This window comes from Gossypium raimondii, chromosome 11 (genome assembly GCF_025698545.1).
Source record: "Gossypium raimondii isolate GPD5lz chromosome 11, ASM2569854v1, whole genome shotgun sequence".
Lineage (NCBI taxonomy): Eukaryota > Viridiplantae > Streptophyta > Magnoliopsida > Malvales > Malvaceae > Gossypium > Gossypium raimondii.
In genome coordinates, this window is record NC_068575.1 from 10,509,237 (window position 1) to 10,526,247 (window position 17,011).

Below are 17,011 nucleotides of genomic sequence, written 5' to 3' on the forward strand. Positions count from 1 at the left end.
TTAATCCAAATTGAATAATAATTTTTTTAAGAGGGTTAAATATAATTTCTTTTTTTTTTATTTTTTATTTAAAAAAAATGTAATTTTATCATTTTATAGAGAATTTAAATAGTAATTTTTTCATTTGAAGGAAGGTCAGGATTTTTTGCTTGTCCTTTTCAGATTTATCCCTGATTGGATTGTTATAAATATTTTATACTTCTTGTTTGAGGTTTGTAACTGAGGGTTGTTCTTGCAAATAATGTTGTTTTTAAGTTTCGAACATATATATATATATATTTTCTTGTAATTATCAGTGTCAGAGCTAAGAGAGGCTGTAAAGGGCCCCAACCCCTCCTAAAATGAAATATTTTTCATTCAGGCCCTTCATAATTTATAAAATTTTAAATTAATAATGGTAAAAGTGCACTTTGACTCTCCCAAAAATGATAAAAAAATTGATTTAATCCTTTAAAAATTATAAATATATAGACAATTAAAATGATGAATTTACATTTTTACAACCGTAAAAAATATACAATTTAATTTCGCCCCCAAATTTTTTGGCTCCGCTACTAATAAGTATAATGTGTTTTAACATTGCATTCAAGGTTGAGTGAGTTATATTAGTGATGTGTTATACAGTTGAATATATCAATATTAAGTAATTTGCAAATGCCAACAATCTCTTGTCTTAATAACAAAAATATGTATATTAAAAAAATTGTAATTTGCAAATAAGCACATGTTTGATAAAGCATGAGGTGAGTTGGAGAATAGTTTTACACCCACTTTCGCATCTTCCAAACTCTTTCATTTGCCCAATTAGATGTTTTCACTTCTTTCAAATCCATACATGCTAAAGAAGAAAAAGAACCTAAGTACTGAGTATCATTTATGGTGGGCTTTTTCCAAAGGGTAGTGTTGCTATATTTATAAATAATAATTACATTTTAAAATATCACAATTTCCAACACTAGTGGTATTTAACATTACATTCATCTTTTATATCAAAGGTGCCATAAATGTTTTCTCCAATGCATTCATTGTTAGAATTTTTATTTACTTCATTCTTAATTTATAACACAAAATTAAGTGGTTTTATATATTTAGGATAATCTTATTACGTAAAAATTTTAACTTTTGGGTAGTTACCATATTTCTAGTGGGAGATTAAATAGGGCAGAGATCTCATAAATTTTTTAACCATTTTCATGATTAAATAATTTTGTAATTAATAGATAATAGTCAAATTTTAAGTGCAAATTATTTAAGCTCCAATTATATATGTCCAATTCATCCTTCCGCTAACTCAATAAAGCTCTGACTGGATTGCATAATGTTAGAGTTTGTGTGGCTTGAATCTCGTCACTTGTTGAAGAAATAAATACAGTGGCAAAATAAGGGGATCTGTGGTGGGCTTCGACGTCAGGCACATTAAGCATAAAACTGGACTGGGGTTGCGACCGGGGGTGCGGGGGCCTCCAAGGTACGGACCATGCCACACAAGTAGAATCTGTATAGAACTACACTTCTTCTATTTGACACTGGTTAGAATCGGGTTTTTTCAACCATTAAATAGATGTAGTCGAAACTCCTCTTGTATCATTCGTTTTTCTACATTAGTGAATTTCTTTTTCTCTACCTGTGATTTGTTCCCGAAAGGGTTTCCACGTAAAATCTATGCTCTTATTTTTCTTATTTTTGCGGTCATTCTATTACCATTATCGACGTCTATTATAACACATAATAAAAAAGTGATGGATAAGAAATAGATTGCATGAGTAACTATCCACAATACATGCATTTTCTTGAGAAGGTAAGGATGACTTAAAAATAATTTAATTTCTTTGGATTAAATAATTGAGTCCAAAGTGAAACTTAAATCATGTAGTCATCATAGTTTAGTTCTAATAGGATAATTAAATAAGTTTTGCACATAAATTCTAAAATGATAAAATCGTCATGATTTTAATAAAATTAGAATTGAGTTGTGTAAATTATTTAATTAGAAATAAATATTTTTAATTAATAATTAAATTGGAATACCATTTAATTAATTATTGAGTTAATTAAATATATGGACTCGGTCTTTGATTTAAATGAAGAGAGATAAACTCGTAAAATTAAACCAGCTTAACTAGCCCACTAGGGCATGTCTACCGCTAAATGTAGGGATATCCCCTCGTTAGAGTTGTCGACCATGTAGCATGGAAAGTCCTAATTAGACTTGAACTCTTCCTTTCTTCGAATGAGAATTAAACTCTTGCAAACATCCCTATATAAATACTGGGCAAATGATAAAAAGTTTTTTTCAAAATTACGAAATAATTAAATAATTGGTCCATTTCGTAATTTTTTAAAAAAGGACTTTTTGGTCATTTGCCCATAAATACTCAATAGTAGTAAAAATTATATACAACAATATACTAAGGAAAACTTTGTCAAAATTTAGTAAAAGTTCATTTACGTAAAAATTTTTATATTCAATAAGATCTATTTTTCTTTAGTTTGAATTTTAAATTCAGAGTAATTATTATTGCAATAATCTAGCTATTATATTTCAAATCTAGAATTTTCTGAAGTTTGAATTCTAGATTTGGAGTAACTATAGTGATTATAATTCAAATCTAAAAGTTGAATTTTTTTAATTATTTTTATTTTGGGATACATAATGGATTTTGACTTCCAACTCTGAGAGTCTTGGGTTTTTGTCTTGTGTTTTGTTCTTTGAGTTAGAGTCCACTCTTTAAGCATCCAAGAATTTGAGAATAGTGGAGAAGATCAATTGGTTGAAAGCTTGAAGCTATCATACTTTAGTTCAAGTTTGTAACAACTCGTTTTTTAGTGGTTTCGAGACCACAAATTCGACGAGTGAGTCAGATATAATATAATATTATATTAAATTTTGATTTGTCAATTTTGTTATTTGGGTGAATAGTTAAGTTCAAGTGGTTGATCTCTAAAGTCAAGTGGTTTTGAAAAATGAGGTATCAGGATCTTGTTTCTGTAAACCGTTCCGTAAATATTTTTATTAAATATTTATGGAGTTATTATATAAGTATATTGGAAGTTGGTTCATAAATTTTAATGTTTAGATAGTTAATTTAATAAAAAGAACTAAATCATAAAAGCTACAAAAATTTAATTGCTATTGGTTTATTTGTGCTAAATAGTTATAAAAGCATGAATGGAGGGCTTTAAAGGATAATTAGACTTTATTTATATTATGGTGGACGGTTTGTGTAATGGATTAAGTAAATATATGTTAAATTTTTAATAAAATAAAATGTTAATTAATAAAGTAATAATAAGTAAAACAAAAAGAAATTTAGTCATCATCTGTATCATTTTCTTTCTTCAACCGAAATAAAAACTCCATAGCCAACCTTGGAAGCTTCGGCCAAAGCTTGTAGCAACTGCATGGTGTGTATTTTTCACCCGTTTTGAATAATTTTTATATTTTTGAGATCGTTATAGCTTAATCTAGCTAGTCTGGGGGCTAATTTGTAAAATTATTAAAAGTATAGGGAATTTACATGAATGAGTTTGAAGTGTTTTTTTATTTTAATTGATAGTTTATTAAAGTTGATGGTGAACAATAAGTATTTTGTTAAGTGATTTTTAGTGATTTTAATGTTTAGGGATTAAATTGTTGAAATAGTAAAATTTAATGTAAATTATGTGAAATGAGAAAATATGAGTTGTTATAAGACGAAGGAAAATAGGATAGCATGAATTTTAATTAAAAGTGGTTAAATTGTAACTTTCGGGTTTAGGGATTAAATTGCATAAAGGTAAAACTTTGGGGTAATTTTATAATTTCCTATTGACAAGAGTTATAAGTTGAATTATTTATTTTAAGTTATTTTAATGGTTTAATTGAATGAAAAATTTATTATTTAGATTAAGAAACGAACCAAATGAATCTAAATAGAGGAAAAGCAAAAGTATCGGATTAATGGTCGGCTTCGTTTTTACAACAGTTTTTGTCAAGGTAAGTTCGTATAAGGATTAAATTCATTAATTTATGTTTTGAAGGTAATTGTAATAAATATTATGTTATGTATAATTTAGATTGATATATATTCGATATTTTAGTATTATGGATTAAATCATAATGTTAATTAAATTGAATGTTAAATTTGAAAAATGTACAATTCATAGCAGTGTGTTTGAAAAGGTATAATGCAATGAAATTAAAGGATTTGGTTATGTACAATGGTCCCATTTGAACCTTGTGAATACTTAGGATGCAAATGACATGTCATTAGGGGTTATACAGTTTCGGGTGTTGGTCTTGGATGTCCTACCGATGGCTGAGGTCTTGCGTTTGTTGCAGATTCTCCACAGCTCGTGTGAGCAGCAATATTTGCTTAGAAATTGATCCGAAAAGGTTATGATGTGTTTTTAACTTATATTCTGGATTTTCGAGTATTTGAAATGAAAGTTTATCAGTTACCAACAGTTTATGAGTTTACAGATGTTTTCCTTAAGGAACTGCCGAGTTTACTACCAGAGCAAGAAGTTGAGTTTGCTATAGAATTAGTCTCAAGTACTACTCCGATCTCGATTGGTCCGCACGGAATGACTTCAACCGAATTAAAAGAATTAAAAGCTTAGTTGCAAGAATTAATTGACAGAGGTTTTATTTTGTGAAAAAGAAAGATGGGTCGATGAGATGGTGTACAGTTTATCGACAGTTGAATAAAGTTACGATAAAGAATAAATATTTGTTACCTCGTATTGAAGATCTATTTGATCAATTGAAAAGTGCTACAGTGTTCTCGAAGATAGATCTTCGATCTAGCTATTATTAGTTGCGAGATTAAGACATGGATGTGTTGAAAAATGTGTTCAGAACCAATTAAGGACACTGCAAATTTTTAGTGGTGCTTTTCGGCTTAACTAATGCCCTTGCAGCATTTATGAGTTTCATGAATCGGGTTTTTAGTCACATTCCGACAGATTCGTTGTTGTTTTTGTGGATTATATATTGATTTGTAAAACTGATATAGAGCATGCTCAGCATTTAAAAATTTGTAATACAGATGGTTTATTAAGAATTTATTGATAATTGTATTGTCGATGATGAAGTTATTACAGGGACGCATTGAATTTGTTTAGTCAATTAAGTTCCAGTAGAGTTTTGACTAGTTGAAAACTTTATTGACAAAAGCTCTAGTACTGAGTCAACCTAAATCCAAAAAGGAATTTATTGTTTACAGTAATACTTCAATCAGATGACCTTAAATGATACTAGTTCAATTATTACAGAGCTGAGAGTTTAATCGTTATTTCTTCAGTGTTATAATAGATATAGGCTAGGCCATCAAGCGCTAGCTAGAAACAAGGATTAATGAGATGTGGTGAATGATTGTTGTCGATGTATTAAAGTTCGAAGTTGTGTTATCTTTGGAAGTGTGTATTGCATGACATTGTGTATATAATGTTGTTGCATTGAGGTTGAAAACGCATCAATGTTTAGATTTTGAAGTTTTGGAATTTTATTTTGGACAATTTGTTACTTCTTTTCTAAGTTTAATTGTTGTTGTAGAAGAAGAAATGCTACAATAGTGTTTGCAGTTTAAATTGATAGATTGAGGAAAGAAAAAAAATAAGTTGCTAGGATTTGTGCCCTTAGTGCAATAATTTTGCCATAGTCTACTTGTAATTTTTTAAATGGATTGAATAAATAAAAAATTTCACATTATTTAATATTCTTTGTATGATATCTTAAATGGTTTTTGCAAGGAAGGTAAAATGTATAACCAAATATTGGTTCATTGATCATCGAAGGTTTAATCGATATTATCTTGTATTATATGATCGAATTAAAATGTGAGAAGATAACTTATGTTAAGACTTTATTATGTCCTTTATAAGTCTTACTGGGGAGGTGATTTGCCATGACTATCAAAGTCGGATCAACTCCTATAAATAAAGACATAGGTGTGATTGTCTGGATTGACAAAACATCGGATTGGACTCAAGATAAATTTGTCCTAGATTTATTTTTTTGTGACATTCCTAATGTGGTTTATTTAAATCCTAAGTAAGTGAGTGACAATAAGTGCATAACTTATGTGCTTTTTGATATATTGGAAACTTGTGCTCTAAAGGTAATGGGCTGAAAATTGGTATGTTAGGCACATGACTTATGCATATCATGGCTTTACTCACAATAGTGGAATTATTGCTCACTAAAACGAGTAGATGGTATTCTCTCACTAACATTGTATGGATTATGAAAATGGAATGTGATCACAAATGACCTGAAGTCACTTGTAGTAGTCATTTTAGGTAATTTTTGCACTTAATGAGTTTATTTTCTAGTACTTTTATAATTAAATATTACATTTTCAGTATTAGTTACTTTGGATTAACATATCAACAAAACAAGAGTTTTTACACATTTTCTACTATTTCGATGACTCGTAAGGCTGATTTGGGCCTCGGGAGTAACTAATGAGTGTGTATGATAGATTTGAGGTCCAAGAGTATAAGGAACAATGATCCGATTATGAGACAAGGAGCCCAATACGCTAACAACGTTGCCAAAGGCTTGGAATGCAGCTGGCGTTGTGACAAGGAACTACCTCTTGTCACGACGACGTGATGAGGAATGGAAAGACTTTGCACGACGTCAACGTTGGGACAAAAAACATTCCCACATCATGACGATGCGACTTAGCGTGGAAGAAAATGGTTTATTTCTTTGGATGACATAATTAGGAAATTTCCATATTTGGACCCTACCTTTAGTAGAATATATTATTCATTGGTATCTAAGTGTATCTCGAGATGCTTGGTCACTAAGTAGGCCGTTGCCTATATAAGCAACTTTAGAGTCATTGGGATAGTAAGTAGTTTTAGACCTTGACAATTTTTTATCCAATTTTAGTTTTCTTTTCTTTTTATTTTCGTGTAGTCGGAACTTTTCTATTCCGATGTGAAGACAATCGCGAGCGGAGATTACTCCGGCACTGCACTTCAATACAATTATCAATGAGCATTCTCCTGTCTATTTCGTTATTGTTTTATTTATGCTTCGTTAACTTGATCAATTAACTATTGTATGAATAATAGAATAATTTCTTGTGTTTAGTTCATATCTTGCATGACTCGTTTATTGAACTAATTAATTAATCAAATCGATTAATTAACAAAAGAATAAGGTTCATAATCCAATTAGTTGGTATAAATTATGTGTTCTTAAACTGTTAGGCTTGATAACCCTAATAAGTAATTATAGGGGAGAAGAGATCGGGAGATAAGTCAAACCGAGTAAACCATAGTTATCCAGGCAGAGAAAGTGATGCTGGAAGATAAGCGAGTATCCGCCAATTAATTAATTAGTAGAGGCCGAGAAGTATTACTAGTTAATTAATAGCTAATTCATATTAAAACCCGGATTCTAAAATTAGTTAATTTTCAATTTATTAATTAGAGATTTAATCGATCATAGGCTAGAGGCTCACATTGTCAGCACTAGGAATAGGAAATTCCATTAGGTTAGTTACTTTAATTAGTTTAAATAATGTTCAAAACATTTTTATTCTGATTTCTAGTAGTTATTATGTCAGTTGTAACTTCATGTTTGATTTGAGCATAAATCGATTACAAAAATTTTCTCACCACTACATGTTTTTGGTTGTATCTCCTGGTTTTTCTTGGCTAAGTTACAATTGTGTTGTAACAGGTCCCCATCTCTGTTCATTCAACATATTATAACAATGCAATATGATATGACCAAAAATACCATAATATTGTCTTATAAGCCTTTTATTCTTATTCAATTTCATTTCATGGTATGGTCTCTCATTCTTCTTCCATACTTATTCGTGCCTAAATTTCTTGGTAGTTACAAGTTGAGTTGCAGCTGGAGAAACAAATTGATTTATTTTCTTAAGATTAGTCAAGAGTTTGTTGTATCTAGGCTTGATATTCCCTAGAAATCCACAATAATGGCACACAAATCTACCTTTGGGTCTCTGAATCTTCTCACTAGAATGAATTGATGCTATTTCCTTGGAGCTTTCTAGCTTTCTCAAACCATTCTTTTTCTTTAACAAGCACAAAATGAGTGACACTTATAGTACTAGTTTCAACATAACCAAGGCTTTCATCTCTTGGTTCATGTCTACCAACAACAAGGATCTCGTCCAATTTCCCACTTCTCGATCGTATTTTTTCAAGATAGATTAGGCTATTGGAAGCTCATTTAGAACCTCACTAAGATTAACTTCTTTTTTTTATTTTGCATTCGTAACATTGAACTTCTATTATAACATCTTTGCTTTTACCCATGGTTGCAGATCAACCAACATCATTGTACTTTCGGATGAATTTTTTTACATTTTTGTTAAGAAGATCCAGTTGTTTTACCAAGTCTTCAATATAAATTTCTCCTTCAGTTGCAATTAGAGAAACAACTTGCAGAGCAATGTTATTTTTTGCCTTAACTCTACTCTTATTTGACTCAACAAGATTCATCTAAAAGGTTTATAGAGATCCAATAAGCTTAGCAATCATTATTTTATCAATATTTTTTGCCTCTTTTATTGTAGTCATCTTGATTGTAAAAAATTCTGAAGATCATAAAACCTTTTGGACCAACTTGGAATTTAAGTACTTTTCACCAAGAGTAAAAGCTTGGTTAGAGATGTCACGTAATTTAGCATAAAAATTAGAAATTTTTTCTTCGTTTGATATTTTAAAAATTCCAAACATGGATGTTAACAACTAGAGTTTAGATTATTTTGTAGAAGTGGTGTATCACCCTATAGCTGACTCGACCGATGGGTCTGTATACAAAAGTGTCATATCGTACTAACTGAACTAATACAACCAGCTAAGCATTTTAAAATCATACTTAACTTATTTTCAAAAATTACCTGAAACACTTTTATCAATTTTTTAACTAACTGATCCGCCAAAATAAAACACTATAGTTACAAATTCCTAGTTTAAGTTATTAATATGCGAATTTATGAAAAGTTTAACAAAAATGGCTTTACAACATTTAAACAATTATTCATCATAGAATATATTATACCCAGTTCATACGTAGTTACAAAAATTTAGACCCTAAGGCTCAGCCTCTAGGTCACCTCGTTATATGCATGTTACAAATAAGAACACAGGTTCGCCTGAACTTGAGCGAATTCTGGCTTAATCCCTCCTCAACTCCTCATATAAATCGTTATACCTGGAAAGCATAACAAAACTAAGTAAGCTCAAAGGAACTTAGTGAGTTTCTAATATTTCATATCATTTATGAAACCATAAGTTAGAATTTCATGGGTTTGATCTCTTTTCTGACATCATTTACACCATTATAATTTGCACATCTTCTTGGCGTACTATTATTTGCCCCTTGCATTGGCTCCACTTAAGAATTTGTACACTTTCGGCATTGCTACGATCCTTCATTTCAATCACTCATGCTATAAGCTACAATATGGAATAACTTCGCTTACCCATTCACTCTGGTTACTTACAAATGAATCATTACCTCTCTTTTTAGCAAAACATATGCAATTTGCTTTGGTAGTTATTACCATTGCAGACTAACGTATGATGGATTAACCTTAAAGAACTCATGTATGTGGATTCACATGTGGCGAAATTTTACATAAGATATACACATAAAATCTTATATACATGGACTTGAGCTTGGCAAATATATACTGGCGGACCTTTATGTGCAGAATTATCACCACAAATTCATATATGCAGGTTCCTACTTGTGAACTCAATACTAAATTATAGCTGCTACAAAACTCTTATTTGAAGGAGTCACTACTAAATTCTTGTTTGGCAGATAGTCATTGCAGATTCTTAACTTAACACTAATCCTTGGTGGACTTCTGGATAATAGATATATTTAATCTCGTGAAAGATAGTCTTCTTGAATTCTTAAAATTGAAACATGAATATAAGATCAGCAAAATGTCAACTTGAATCATCCAGATAAGTCTATCATGAAAGAACTCATAACACAGGTATGCTTCACATCATAGGCTCGTTCAAGCTAATCATGTACAGAGGTGTCAGGTTAGCTGTTCGAACTAAACCTTTATCAACACAATAATAGTCCAACCATAGTTGTATATACATGTAAGGTTACCAGTACAAGCTAAATCCTTGTCACATGTATCTTCGAGTCTGCAAAAAATGTTGGATCTTGGAATCATCAGGAAATAACACGTGACCATGTGTATGAGTCTTTTACTAAGTTCATCGAGACACTTTCATTTATGTCCTCGATCTCATTCCTTTGTATCGGTTTGTCATACATATATATATGTATATTTATATTCGCGAACTATTTTGTGAACTTCTGTATGGAGAATTTTCACAAGTAACCCTGTCATGAAGCTTAGAGAACAATTCCAACAGACTGTATTATTTTGCGTATACCCATGGTCATGGAACTTGCTTACATACATAAGGCTTAAAGCCTTAGACTCTGCATACCAATCATTTTCACTACTGACAAATATCATGCATCCAACTAAACATACTATAAATAACACAACATAAATCATAACAAACCTATCACCATTAAGAAATCATTAAAATAACAACTTATAAATTTGACCAGACATGCATCTAAAATCAACACTTTGCATGCTTCATCAGTACGACAACATTCCACTATGAATCCACTATTGATCAACAGTTGAACATGAAGTCGAACATACCATAACAACATAATACTAATATACATAAACAACCACTGAGGATTTAAGTTTAGAAACTCACCAAGAATATACTTGAAAGTTGGTTCCGCCTATATCTACTTAAAATTTTCTTTATTGCTTGAGCCTCCTATTTATCGATTAACTAAGCCTTACAATCATATCAGAAACAAAAAAGAAGGCATACTTATGTAAGAAAACTATGATTCATTTGCATGTAGAGGAACTTTAAAGATTACTATAACTTCAACCGTCACAATACATATTCAATGAATTAAACTGAAATCCTCATTTCTTTTATTCCCTTATTTTTGGTCAAAAGATACAGAAGAGTTAGAAAGGATAGCAATTTACTGAATTTCTCAATTTCATAAGCTAATTCTCTAGTTTCTCCCCACATGCAGACCACTCCATAATTTGTCTCTTACCAAAACAAACTAGAGAAGAATATAGAAGAAAGAAAATGAATGCAAAAATGAGAGAGTGTTCCTAATAGAATGACATCCATTTCTTATATAACCCTCCCGCAGTTGTACACCAAAACCAATTTATCAGTTGCATCATTAATGCCCCCCATCGTAACGTTTCCTACTAAAAAAATACTTAGTTTTAAAGTAACGAGACTAATAATGGAAAACTAACCATTTGCTAAATTAGTTAGCAAGATCCAAGTAATTACACTAGAACCTTAAAAAATAGCAGGTTTTGTACTTTGATACTCGAAATTACTTTTCTACTTATCCTTTAATATTTCCAGGCGTGACAAGTGGTGCTTTTATGTGCTGTTTAAGTCTCGTGAGCAAAAATGCACTTGGAGATGTGTGTAAATTCTTGAAGATCTACAACACTATAGATAGCGTTCAAAGCCTTTAAGTTGTAATTGGCTGCTTTGTCTTCATTTTTAGTTTAGGTGGTTTCATGTTTGATGGTTTGACCTATTAGTTTCTTCAGTAAGTGGCTCCCAACTAGACAAAAGAACTTGCCAAGCATTCTCATCAATCAACTTTGTAAAGGCTTTCATATGTGTCTTCCAATAGGCATAATTCGATTTATAAAGCATAAGGGGTATCGATATTAATATACCCTCCACCTCAATAGAAAATCAACGATATGATCTCAACTTAGTACATCAGATGTCTAGCTCTGATACCAATTTAAATTTCATTGATTTTTCCTATTAGATATTTGTTTAGTTGTAATTGGATGAAATTACTACTAGTTATAAAAACAAAAATAGACGCAACCGATTTGTTTATACAATTCATCAACTTCCTATGTATGTGAGGCTTTACTGAAAGAGTAATCCATTATAAATAATGAATACAAGACATGATTTAAGTCCAACTCACTCATCAAGTTACAACTTCATTCCTATACACAATTTAGATAACTCTTCAACTAATACTTTCCCTTTTGAAATTATCTTAGTTCCAAACTGAAAAACAAAAATAGTTTGCTTACAACAAATTTGCACAAAAATAAGTTCTTCACACGAATATGATAAGTGCTCTCTCAATCTCCTAAAAAAATGACAAGCCTTCACTTAAATAGATATTTACGCTATGTTTGGTTTACATGAATGGCATAACCATTCATACCTTATTCAATATAACAAAGCCATTCAATTGTTTGGTTGGTTGTAAAGTCTATTCCATTGAATAGCCATTATAGGCTAATTTCGTAAAAACACTAAATAGCAATTCAGTGCCACCCCCAATGGATGGTTATTCAATGGTTCCAAGAATATACCAAATTATTTTTATTCATTTTCTACCCATCTCACATCCTCTAACTTTTTCTCTACCCATCTCATCATCTAAATTATTTTTTCTCCTTGTCCTACTCTAATGGTGATTGAAACCATTGCATGCCTCCATGCTTTGAAGATTGGAGTAGATTTGGGTCATCAAATGTCATATTAGAAGAAGATGATTTCTTTATAATCAGTAAAATGTGCAAGAAAGAGTACAATTTTATAGGGGTTGAAACGATTTTGAATGATTGTCAAGCTTTGGGATTTTTTTAAAAATCTTGTTTATTCTCTCATGGATTTCAAAGTCAAGACTACAAAGATAAAATTAGGTTTCAAAGAGAAAATTTTTTTTGGGTTTCAACACATCTTTTGGCTTTTGATAACTAAAATAACTCTAAAAATAAATTTTTGATTGTGAAATTTTTTAGATCTAAAGATGAGTTTTAGGAAAAACAAAATGGAAAATATGGAAGATGACATCACGACAAAGTTCTAGGTAAATTTTAGGTTGGTAGTCAATAAAAGGTGATGGCAAAAAGAAGTAGAAACAACTTTGAAAATAATGAAGAAGATGAATTTCGTTGGAGGGAGATTGTGATGTAAATAATGAAGAATATGGGAAAGTATGAATATTAATTTTTAAAATTAAATATTATGTATACTTTTCAAAAATAAATAAATATTATGTATAAAATATTGTAAGTATTATTCATTAATTATTTATTTAAAATGTTATTTTAAATAAAATTTTAGATTTTATTTTTAATTATAATTTTAATTTTTTCATATTAAAATATTTATTATTTTATTTTTAATTTTTACTATATATAATTGATTTATTTTTTAATATATAAAAAGTTTAAACTGTTATAAAATAAAGAGAGATGGAGAAAATAAAGAGCAAAAAAATATGAAAGCAATAGAGGATGTACTTTATTAATCAAAAGCGATGATTATAATGCTTAATCGAGTCTTTATTTATAGGCATAAGAAATAAAAAGAAGTAGATATCTAATTCTAATAACTATTAGAATTTAAAGTACATTAAAACTTTATCTTGATCATAATGGACATCTACTTAATAAGATATTCATAACACTCCCCATTGGATGTCCATTAGTAGATATTGTGCATTGTTAAAACCTTATTAGGAAAAACCTTATGAGATAAAAACCTAATGAAGGAAAAAGAATACACAATCTATAATGCGCATAATATGCTACCTCATTAAAAATCTTACCAAGAAAACCCAATGGGACAAAACCTCAATTAAGGGAAAAAGAGTGCAACGAGTATTTACTTCTCCTCATGAAAACATCAAATATTTTCTCATATTCTACGCATTCAATCTTGAATACTAGTTTTTCAAATGACTATTTGAATGTATTTGCTAAGCATTTATATTACCATTCTTTTAAAAGTCACGAGTAAGGGAAATTTGGGAAAATATATTTTGATCTCTTCAGAGATTCAACAATAATCATAACAAACTTTAATCATGATTCATTTATAAAAACACAAATAGGTATTTTGGATCATTTTATAATCCTCTTCCAACTACTATTCACTAAGTCTAATTTACCACATATGTTCAAATTATTTCAATTCATATAAATGAACAATTTCTTGAGAATTTCAATATGCTTCTAGCATCTTAAATCCTTCAAGAATTTTAATATAAACTTTAGTATATAGTGATTCATAAAAGGTTGTAACAATAACCATTAGACGCAAGTTAAATCTTTTATGAATTGTCAATTTAATAATATATCTAAAGATTATTGCATCCACCACAAAAGAATATTAAATCTTTTCATAATCAATGCCAAGACTTAGTGAAAAACTTCATATTTTTATTTCGCTTTTGTAAAACTACTTCAATTGCACCCTCACTAGCTTTATACCTTTAGATATTTGGACTACTAGTCCAAAAACTCCACAAATTTAATTATACTTGAGTTGCGTCTTTCTATTTTGATCAATTTATTCCATATCTATATTTCTCAATAGATTTATTCAAGATCCTCCTTTTATTTCATTATTTCAATAATAATATTGCATGCAAAATCATTGTTGACCACTTTTATTATTCGATTCCACATTTTTTCAAATTGACATAACTTATCGAGATCTCTTATTTTTATTATTTTAAAATTCAATTTCAGGTACCTGAATTTCTTTTGAAGTTTTACTTATTAGTTATGTATTGGGCCTCTTCTTGAGCACCCACCTCCATTATATAACTATCTAGAAGAATTTTCATCTTTGGAACCGATCAATCTATTATTTATTCTAACTGATTGTCCTATTAGGACTTTGATTCAAGTTAAATATAACACTTGGTTATTCTGATTAAGTTTGTAAATACATCTAACAATTAACTTATAATGAGTTATCCTTATTGAACTTCCGGTTCAAATTACTTTCCCCCTAACTCATTACAAGTTATTATTTCTCTTTCCCTAATGTCGAAAAAACTATTAAATCAAAATTGTAATTACAATCATGTCATAATTGAATCTCGAATACATTCAAAACATCTAATAATATAAAGAAACTTGTAATTAATATGTATTCCCAACTTTCTTTGAGGATTCACTCATCTTTGTGCGTTGTGGTGGAGCAATTGGAACATATACGCACATACAAAAATTTAAAGATGAGAAATATTTAGCTCTTGATCAAAAACCAATTGTAATGATGAGTATTTATAACTTATTGGCTTGATGCGTACAACACGTAAATCAACATAATCTCATGTTGAAATAGGAAGTATAGTTCTCATAAGTAATGGTTTAGACATTAATTAGAGGTGTTTAATCAATAATTTCTCTAAACCATTATGCGATAAACTTTTACAAAAAATTTCCAAATTCAATCAATAAAAGATTGATATATAAACTCATTAGTATTAGCAAGATGAATTGTCTTAATTGCATGATCTAAAATTAATTATTTAAACAAGTAAACTTGCAAACGATAGGTTGCAAATTGATAACACATATGTGATTATTTTGTAGATGTATCTATCAAAATCATATAATATCAAAACAATCCACATGGTGGGTGAATTGGCCCATATTCGTTTAAAAATGTAAGACATTAAATCTAAACTTTAGCTAGTGAATTTCTAATAATCAATTTTCATTGAGAACAAGCAACATATGAGAATTCTTTTAAATTAAAGAATCTTCTAGTTCTTTAATGAATGTCCATATGAATTCTTAATTAATTTTCGCATCATATATGATCCAGGATGGTTTAACTGGTCATGCCAAGTAGTAAATGCATTTATATTAATAAACTTCGGTTTACTTTAACATATGTTTCAATTGAAACAAATTAATAATTTAACTATCATTCCTTTTACTTTGTATCAACATATAAGTGCTATTGTGACATTTACTAATGGAAATGTTTAAATCAATGTGAATATTATAATGTCACTAAGTCAACAAAATAAATATAATTTTCAAATAATTATATGTAATATTCGCCTGTGAATATGTCAAAATCTTCAAATATCTAAAAAAATTTGCAACTTCAGTGCATCCAACCATAACGAGCTTTAGATAGAATTATCATATTTTATTCATCATAAATAGATCTTTCATAGTCAAATATTTTACTTCCAACCCTTAATGGGGATGATAACAAAAGAAGATCACAAAATTATAAAATAAATATAAATTAATAACCCAATCTTATCTTTTTCATCCTTTCAAAATAGATATTTATAGCAATAGTGATTCATATGAAATATGACATTTTCCTCATTCACAATCTCAATATAAGATCCATTATAAATATCTTTTAAAACCAATGGATTAACCATCACAAGATATTAATATATTAGCTCTTCTAGAGCTTTCGACTAATTTTGTACTATCAAATATTGGAATAATATTTATTTTTTAGTACCAAATAAGATAAATACTTTCTATCTATAATGATAGAATTTATTACTACATTCTCATATCCTTCCTCAAAGAATATTAACAAAACAAAATATTTAGGCATAAGCCACATATGTGGCCAATAATCTTTCATATCACATTAATAACATAAGTTATCTTTACCCTTTGAAGAGTTATCTTGAGAACTCTCATTGTTCTCTTATTTATTACTATGTTCCCACTTTTAGTGGTCCATGATTATATTTTTTATTTCCTTTATGTTTGCATTCACTTCAGGGAATGCAATAAATCTAGTAGGATAGACTTCTAAACGTCTCCATTGATTCTTTATTTCATAATCACTATCGCAAAACATGCGTGGATTTCAAATTAAAATCTATCTATTCATGTTGTCATGATTAGTCTCCAATCACATCTCCAATTACAACAACAATCATGATCTTTATATTTTCATATTTATGTACTGCTACATTCACTTCAGGGAATGAAGCAAGACTAGTGGGAAGAATTTCATTAGTTTTTCATTAGTAACCTATTATTTTGCTTAGCCACTAGAAGGTATGAGATCGTTCAAAAATACTGTTAAATTCATTTTCACAATATTGTTATTGCAGGAGCATATTAGATATTTCAATCATATAGTGTAATGTATTCCT